Source organism: Canis lupus, chromosome 28 (genome assembly GCF_048164855.1).
Source record: "Canis lupus baileyi chromosome 28, mCanLup2.hap1, whole genome shotgun sequence".
NCBI classification, from domain to species: Eukaryota; Metazoa; Chordata; class Mammalia; order Carnivora; family Canidae; genus Canis; species Canis lupus.
Genome location: NC_132865.1, coordinates 9446865 through 9454843, shown reverse-complemented (window position 1 = coordinate 9454843; position 7979 = coordinate 9446865). Strand labels below are relative to the sequence as shown.

Here is a 7979-nt window from a genome sequence, read left to right as displayed (position 1 = left end):
GTAGCCTTGGGGTACCCATGGTCTCCAGTCTCCGCTGACCCTCAGCAGTCTTTCCTGCTTGCTGCCAGATGCCAAACAAATGCTATCATTTTATGCGTACATAATGATGTTGAAAGAAACCAAGTAAGGTAACAGATGAGTATCCTATGGTTCCCCCAACAAGATAAAAGCAAGACTAGCAGAGTCCATTTTTATATTTTTATGATACCCTTTATGGATCTGAGAACCCCTGGTCAGCAAATTTGATATCTGTGTTCCCGAGAGATTAGCATTCCCCACGTTCTCTGCGGCTGAGTCTTTGTCTTACAACACAAATTCAAACTACCATAAAGAATTAACATATTTGGGGCACTTGATGAGATGAGCACTGGGTGTTATTCTATATGTTGGCAAATTGAACACCAATAAAAAATAAATATATAAAAAAATAGAATTGACATATATGTACATACGATCCACTGATTTTTTTACAGTAAGTTTCTCTACTTTAATGGTCATTTCTTGATCTGTCCAAGTTAGTATATTAAGCTGAATATTCTTTTGTTTCCTTATTCAATATAGCCATCTAAGAAATACGTTTTTATTTTTTTTATTTTTTATTTTTATTTTTTTATTATTATTTTTTTAATGATAGTCACACAGAGAGAGAGAGAGAGAGAGAGGCAGAGACACAGGCAGAGGGAGAAGCAGGCTCCATGCACCGGGAGCCCGACGTGGGATTTGATCCCGGGTCTCCAGGATCGCGCCCTGGGCCAAAGGCAGGCGCCAAACCGCTGCGCCACCCGTTTTCATTTCTTACCAGTCAAAGCGTTTCATGTAAACTTTTGCAATTGTAATATTTATTATTCTACCAGTATTTGAGAAATCAGGAAGAATTATGAAAATTATTGTTAATTTACTTTTATAAACTAAGATTTGCACAATTAATCGTAGCCAATGAGGTTTATCTGAGGTGCGATTATTGCTAATTAAAAACTTTACTTTTATAAACTATTAGAATGGTAGAAACACCACCTACTTTAATTGTTTAATATGTACCTGAGTATTCACTTTTATAAATTAGTAAAATAGGAGAAACACTATCTACTTTAGTTAATCATTTAATATGTGCCTGAAGATCCACTGTGCTTTATTTAATCCTTTAATATGTACCAGGCCTTAACACACTCAGTGTAATTTAAGACTTCCAGTTGGAAATAATTTTGCCATTGTTCAATGCTGAGGACCAAATGCATAAAATTATTTGGAATGCTAGTTATCAAAGCTTTGATTTATTAAAGTTTTAAACTTAAAATGTTAATAATTAAGTTATATAATGACACCTCAATCTCCCTCATCCATCATTTATCCTGGGACTCCAGGATCACGCCCTGGGCCGAAGGTAGGTGCCAAACCGCTGAGCCACCCAGGGATCCCCCCTTCAGGTTTTAATGTCACCATGTTGCCCGACTCTGATGGGCACCTTTCATAACTCCGGAATTGTGCAAACCACCAGAGTACAATAATAATGCATATTCACCTCCTCAAAGAGGTCCTCCAGTCTTAAGGAGATATCTCACATTCGTCTCTTCACCTCATAATTCTTCCCCTCCCGCCTTTTTTCACCTCACAATTTGTAACCATAAATTTATTTTTTAAAATATTTTGTTTATGCGTGAGAGACACGGAGAAAGAGACAGACATAGGCAGAGGGAGAAGCAGGACTCAATCCTGAGACCCTGGGATCACAACCAGAGCCAAAGGCAGACGCTCAACCACTGAGCCACCCAGGCGTGCCCATAAATGTATTTATATGTTTGTCTTGTAATGTCGGTCTTCCTCATCCAACTATGTTCTATGAGACTAGGAAATTTATCTTTTTAATCACTGCTGTATACTTAGTATTTGGCATAGAGACTGGCATAGGGCAGCATTTAATATATATTTGTTTAATAAATGAATGAGCAAATTCCTCTACCTGTAAAATTCTATAAGTCAAATCACAGAACTACTAAAAGAACCATATTACAAATTTTAAGACTTTATTTGATCAAAAATCTATCCAATTGGGCAGTTCCGCACGGGAAGTAGGTAGAAGGGCTCCAGCGAAGGGAATGAGGAGAAAGGCTTACAGAGGCAATGCTGAGGCAAGGTGAGGAAATCACTCATTGACTATAGCTTAAGCATTTGCCTTATTTGGAAAAGTCTATCGGCTATTTGGGTTTTTTTTAAATAAATTTATTTTTTATTGGTGTTCAATTTGCCAACATATAGAATAACACCCAGTGCTCATCCCGTCAAGTGCCCCCCTCAGTGCCCGTCACCCAGTCACCCCCACCCCCCGCCCACCTCCCCTTCCACCACCCCTAGTTCGTTTCCCAGAGTTAGGAGTCTCTCATGTTCTGTCTCCCTCTCTGATATTTCCCACTCATTTTTTCTCCTTTCCCCTTTATTCCGTCTCACTAATTTTTATATTCCCCAAATGAATGAGACCATATAATGTTTGTCCTTCTCCGATTGACTTATTTCATTCAGCATAATACCCTCCAGGTCCATCCACCTCGAAGCAAATGGTGGGTATTTGTCGTTCCTAATGGCTGAGGAATATTCCATTGTATACATAGACCACATCTTCTTTATCCATTTGTGACTTGTCCTTAGGTTTTTATTTCTTAACCTTGAGTCACTTACGGGCCTAGGTTTTGCTTTGCTTACTTAGATCCTGGAACCACCTCAGTCTAACGGCCTCCTTGTTTAATAAATCTAACAGAGGGAAAGACCAAAACATAACTAGGCTAGGGGACCCATAAATTGCCTTTGGGCACAGATATTTCCAGTACCCAGGAAGACAGGAAAAGCAAAACAACTAGACTGAGAGATTGCCACAGTCTCACTCCGTGGAGATACAGAAACACGCTGAAAGGTAGAGACCCTGGGGCCCCTGCACATGCATCTGGAGCATACTGCAATACTCAGCCCACACGAGGCGCACCCCACGGATCTGCAATGAATGAATGAATGAGTAAACCCATATGTGAGGCAAGTATTGAATCAGTACCCACATCTGACCCTTGCAGCAAAAGGGAAACCGTGACGTGGGATCTGCATCAAGCACAGCATTTGCTGAGACAGTGGAGCAGCCAAATTGCCACTCCTGCCTGCGCTCACATCTGGCAGGAGCGCTCACAGTCAGAAGCCAAGCCAATTTGATCACAGGAACATACTTTGGCCAAGAACTCCTTAACTAAATGGAGCCTACTTCCCGTGGTCTACAAACACAGGTGTTTACAAAGGACAAACCCAAAGGACAGGGAAATTCACTAAAATGGTTTCATGGTGTTCTCTGAACACCAGGATAAACTCGGGTAATGATTCCCAATCCAATCTGCCTCCCTGCTCAAACACTTAACATCTACCCCGAAATTTATAGGACTCTGAGAATGTATAAAGAATTGGTTAGGTCCCCTGTTCTGAAGCGTATCAAAAGAAAAAAAAATTCAACTGAATTATCAAGTGGGATTTACTCTGCATGGCACTGTTTGTCTATTCAACTAATTATGTTACCTCTCTCCTTCAAAGGGTTCATGTAGGTAAAAGCAGAAGTACGGAATATTACGTGCTGGTGATGAAAATCAGTATATTAAGTAAAAGGTAAAATGGTATTTAGAAAAGGAGAGAGAAACTATTTCAAACAACTGCAAATGGCACATAAGGTTAATTGCAAAGTCTCCAATGTTGCTGAAACCAGTGTCTGCCTGTCTAGCAGGCACCGAGCCACACCCCATTCATCGTACCAAGACCAGAAAGGCACTTAGAGAGGCCACTCGACTTTCAACTAAGAGGGATAGCAGAGATTTTCTGAAATAATTGTTTTGGAGGTTTCACATTCATTACATACTCTTAGTATGGTCTCTTGATAGCAGGCAGCAGTTAGATATCTGTTCGAAACAAACAATTTTCTTTACTTAAATGTGGAACCCTTGACAGGGAGTGGAGAGTTATTCCACACTAGACTCCTTCGGGTGTAGGTGAAGATGAAGTATACCATGCCCAAACACAGACTAAAAGCCATATAAATGCATGGAGTCTTAGGAAACCTCTATAGTTCTACAACTCTTTTTTGAGATGAAGACTGCTAAAAATGCACTCACTCTGGACGAACATTGTATTTCTTCAATGACATCTGCTCTTCCTAGGCACTTAAACAATAAGTCTAATCTGCTGAATGTTTCTCAATTGCATCCATTCCAAGAGAAAAAAGCTTCAAAGTACCACTCCCCTAGTTAACCAGTTCAATAGTCTTAATACTTTAATTTACTTAAATTTAGGAAGATGTGAAGCATAGACCTCGGTGCAGGAAAGCAATCAAAGACATTTGGACATCCTGGTCATGATTTTGCTGTTTTTCAAACCTTCTGTCATAAGTCCTTTCTCCAGAACTTACTTCACAGTTGGGGAGTAATATTTTGAGACAAGTCTACCTCAAACACTATTATTTGCTTTGATAGTATGGGGGAATGGGGAGTTAAAAAAAAAATCAAAGTGTAAAATGGTTTCAGAGGAGAGCTTCATTTTCCATAGTCATCCTTCAGAATAATGATCCACCCCTCAAAACAGATTGCCTTTACTCTGCTAGGCGGAACTCAGGAGATGAAGGCCTCAAAAATTAATATTTCAAATCTTGTCAGACATCAAACAAACACACTTTGACTCTAAAAAATTAATTGCTTAGAGCAATTAGAGAAAAGCCTTGAGGAGTGTATGAGTCAGAGGAATTTGGATCTATCTTCCCTAACTTCCAGAACATTGTGGCTGTCGGCAAGTTAACTGAACTTCTAAGACTCAGTTTCCCCATCTGTGAAAGTGAAATAATTATATCTTCTTTTAGGATTGCTATAAGACTTAGATAAAATAATTTATTTAATGCTTAGTACACAGCCAGGCACAAAGCAGGAGCTCAATAATTGCTCTACTCATACTTCCTTAGACAGACTTGCACTAGATTGACTTGGGCACTTGCCTATCCCAGTCACTGGACTGAAAACACCTGGGAAGTGAAGATCATCTCTTTGTGTTCCTATTAGTTCACAATACAGTGTTTGCTTAAAATAAATTATATGTGCTTTTAATTATTTTTAAAGAGTTTATTTCTTTCTTTCTTTATTTGAGAGAGAGAGAGAGAGAGAGCATGAGTGGAGAGAGGGGCGGAGGAAGAAACAGACTCCCCATGGAGCCAGGACCCCAATGCAGAGCTCGATCCCAGAACCCTAGAATCATGACATGAACCAAGGGCAGCTGCTTAACCCACTGAGCCTCCCAGGCACCCCCTCATACATGCTTTTTAGATAAAGTCAACATTTGCTTGATGTTGATAGATATAGACATATGACTAAAATCATTTTACTTTATTCTCAGATTACAGTTGGCTAAATATTAATTAATTAAAATAAAAGAGGACCCCTGCCTCCCATATCAACTTGCACAACACCGGATGGTCCCTTTGGTTCAGTAAGTACCTTCTTCTGCTTCCAACCCAAGGCATCCCCTCTCCAGACTCCTAGAGCAGCTCATGGGCCTGCCTCCCAGTTCCTGCTCCTCTGCTTTCCCATTCCTCCCATTCATCGGACCCATCTGCTGCTACCCTGCTGCCCCTCCTCATGTCTCCTACTTTGTGTCGGGGCTCATCACTTCAATCTCTCTCTCTCTCTCTCTCTTTTTTTTTATATCACTTTTCTTTTTTTAATATCCTCTGCCCCCCCAACCTCAACTCGGTCCTACAATCAATCCTAATGGAAAGTTGGGCAAATAGGCCCCTACCTTTTTAACTAGAAGTCTGCCCGCTGGATATAAACTCTTCTAGATGGTTCAAGTTACTTGCTTTTACTACCTCAACCTCCATTTTTTTGTTCGTTTTCATAACTTATATTTTGATAATCTGCCTTTTTAGAAAGCATCAGTGGACCCACAAAGCCTGAGTTAAAGAGAGATCCCGGGGAACCTGGACACGTGGAGTCTTGCCCCCTTGCCTAGTCTTAGGGACAGGGGGTACCTCCCTGCACCAGGAGGGGTGAAGATGCCCACAGACAGTCAGCCCCCTGAACGTGCCCCACGCCGTAGGTCACCTCCCTGTGTCCTGAGCCCTCTGCCTGACACTTATAAGCAAGTCCCCCTACCGGAGCCCACTCAAACCCCAGCACCCTCTCCACAGCCCTTCCTTTGGGGGCTGTATATAGGTGTGTCTTATTTTCAGTGCACAGTATTAACATGTGTTCAAGAATTACATTTATATTTAAAAAGTAATTAAATAGCTAAAATTTTTTTAAAAGTTAAATTTATACTTCCATTCTAAAAAACTACTGTTAGAGGGACACCTGGGTGGCCCAGTAGTTGATCATCTGCCTTTGGCTCAGGTCGTGATCCCAGGATCCCAGGAGCCTGCTTCTCCCTCTGCCTGTCTCTCTGCCTCTCTCTGTGTGTCTCTTATAAATAAATAAATAAAATCTTAAGAAAAAAATCTGTTAGTAAATATCTTTCATTATTATTTCAGAATATAAAACAGCAAAATAACACAGTGTTGCCTCAGAGGCTGCTAAACTATAAATAAACTCATTTGGCCTCCTTTGTTGTTACTGTTTTTCTAAGTGAGCTCCATACCCAACGTAGGCTTGAACCCTGGGCCGAGATCCAGAGTCACATGCTCTACCAACTGAGCCACCCAGGCACCCCTGCCTTTCTGTGAAATGATTCCCAGCAAATACATGTGTTGTAGTTTGGGGATCACCTTTTCTAGAACTTCCTTTTCCCTCCTCTCCGTGCCAGTGTAATAGAATTATTTTTTATCATTTTTCTCTGGTTTCTTTCCTTGAATCTGATTTGCTGCTCACCTACCTGGGAGCAATAAAACTAAACCTTTATATCGGTTCCAATTAGGTCTAAAAGAAGAGTAAATAGAGCTCAGTGTAAACTTTAATACTTGGCATTGTGATGCAGCTTGGAATTCTCAGTAAACCCTTTGGTTTGATGGATTATTTTCTATTTCCTGAGAGCTAAGATTACTTTGTTAAATAACTGCTGGGTACATGAGGAGTCTTTATATTAACATTCTTGTTGACAGGAAGTGGTGGGACCCAATCAGCAGACTGAAATGTCCTCTAACTCAGTATTAAATCATGTCTGCGTCGGTTCACAAAGACAGCGGGTAGTGGAGATGCCAGTTGCCAAACTGCATGACAAAATCAGCCTTTAATTCCTTCTGATTATTAAGTATTCCACTGAGTGTGTGATAACGAAACAAGAGAGGATATTTTCTTCCCAGGGCACAGCCAATTCTCAGCTTGGATTTAACACTTTGGCTGAGCACATTTCCCCTTTCTGTTTCATCTGGGTGACTTTTGCTTTTCTGGTTTCCTGTCATATGAGGTTATGTTTACCAAGGGGCCATATCATCTTTGGGTAGAAGGTATTTCACAGGGCACTGTCAGGCTAATTAACAAGTAAAGCTGCTTAGCCCAAGCTGCTATGGAAACGTCAGATACTACATTATGTCAGACCGTGTCATTTTAATTGGCATTGAGGGAAAGTAGACCTAATCTCTAGGAACAATTTAAGCCAAAATCCTTCACTAACTTGATGTGGCATTTTAAGTTTGAAGTGGAAATTCAGTTTCTTGAAGGGGAAAAATATATTCTTTTTATAAAAAACATCAAAATAGGACACCTGGAAAAGAGGGAAGAAAATATTTTAATTGAGTTGATAGGGTTTGTAGGAAAGACTGTTGTGTGTTTGCCTACCTTTGCTTCTGCTCAATCTAATCCCTTAGAGGGCTATCGAATCTGTAGACTCAACGAGCTTCACCGTGTGGGTTTATGAGAACCTAGTCATTAACCCACAGAACAGGGAATCTACCAATAGTTCGCAGTCCTTCAGTACTTTTCTAATGGGTGCTCTGGTTAAGATTCTTTTATTCGCAAGCAAAAGAAACTGACCGCCTAATCCAAATG

General features: G+C 40.5%; 1 non-coding gene across 1 annotated transcript; it reads left to right on the top strand.

Moving 5' to 3' along the window:
* The first annotated feature begins 911 nt into the window (after nt 1-911).
* On the top strand, nt 912-1046 carry LOC140620451 (U4 spliceosomal RNA). Its single transcript, XR_012020236.1, has one exon. It is a non-coding gene; the product is annotated as a U4 spliceosomal RNA (small nuclear RNA).
* Nucleotides 1047-7979: the final 6933 nt, after the last annotated feature.